The sequence below is a fragment of the Rutidosis leptorrhynchoides genome, chromosome 4 (genome assembly GCF_046630445.1).
Source record: "Rutidosis leptorrhynchoides isolate AG116_Rl617_1_P2 chromosome 4, CSIRO_AGI_Rlap_v1, whole genome shotgun sequence".
Lineage (NCBI taxonomy): Eukaryota > Viridiplantae > Streptophyta > Magnoliopsida > Asterales > Asteraceae > Rutidosis > Rutidosis leptorrhynchoides.
In genome coordinates this window covers 625,649,266-625,650,906 of record NC_092336.1, presented here as the reverse complement: position 1 = coordinate 625,650,906, position 1,641 = coordinate 625,649,266, and positions in this window count along the sequence as shown.

Here is a 1,641-nt window from a genome sequence, read left to right as displayed (position 1 = left end):
GTTGAAACAGGGGTGGATTACATTCAAGGGTAATTGGTGTAATTGTTAACAAAGTAGTAAAACCTTGGTCTACACGCAGTCGATAACCTGGTGTATTCATTAAACAAAGTATTAAGACCTTGTTACAATTCGAATCCCCAATTAGTTGGAATATTTGACTTCGGGAATAAGAATAATTTGACGAAGACTTTCGCACTTTATGATTATGACTGATGGACTATTATGGACAAATCCGTATGGACATATCGAATAATCCAGGACAAAGGACAATTAACCTATGGTAATAAAACTAAAATCAACACGTCAAACATCATGATTACGGAAGTTTAAATAAGCATAATTTCTTTATTTCATATTTAATTGCTGTAGTGACCCGAACTTTTCCGTGTTTATATATATTAATTGAGATTGATATTTACATAATTAAATGTTTCCAACATGTTAAGCAATCAAACTTGTTAAGACTTGATAAATTGAAATATGTTTCATATAGATAATTGACCACCCAAGTTGACCGGTGATTCACGAACGTTAAAACTTGTAAAAACTATATGATGACATATATATGGATATATATATATAGTTAACATGATACTATGATAAGTAAACATATCATTAAGTATATTAACAATGAACTACATATGTAAAAACAAGACTACTAACTTAATGATTTTCAAACGAGACATATATGTAACGATTATCGTTGTAAAGACATTTAATGTATATATATCATATTAAGAGATATTCATACATGATAATATCATGATAATTTAATAATTTAAAATCTCATTTGATATTATAAAGATTGGGTTAACAACATTTAACAAGATCGTTAACCTAAAGGTTTCAAAACAACACTTACATGTAACGACTAACGATGACTTAACGACTCAGTTAAAATGTATATACATGTAGTGTTTTAATATGTATTTATACACTTTTGAAAGACTTCAATACACTTATCAAAATACTTCTACTTAACAAAAATACTTACAATTACATCCTCGTTCAGTTTCATCAACAATTCTACTCGTATGCACCCGTATTCGTACTCGTACAATACACAGCTTTTAGATGTATGTACTATTGGTATATACACTCCAATGATCAGCTCTTAGCAGCCCATGTGAGTCACCTAACACATGTGGGAACCATCATTTGGCAACTAGCATGAAATATCTCATAAAATTACAAAAATATGAGTAATCATTCATGACTTATTTACATGAAAACAAAATTACATATCCTTTATATCTAATCCATGCACCAACGACCAAAAACACCTACACACTTTCATTCTTCAATTTTCTTCATCTAATTGATCTCTCTCAAGTTCTATCTTCAAGTTCTAAGTGTTCTTCATAAATTCTACAAGTTCTAGTTACATAAAATCAAGAATACTTTCAAGTTTGCTAGCTCACTTCCAATCTTGTAAGGTGATCATCCAACCTCAATAAATCTTTGTTTCTTACAGTAGGTTATCATTCTAATACAAGGTAATAATCATATTCAAACTTTGGTTCAATTTCTATAACTATAACAATCTTATTTCAAGTGATGATCTTACTCGAACTTGTTTTCGTGTCATGATTCTGCTTCAAGAACTTCGAGCCATCTAAGGATCCGTTGAAGCTAGATCCA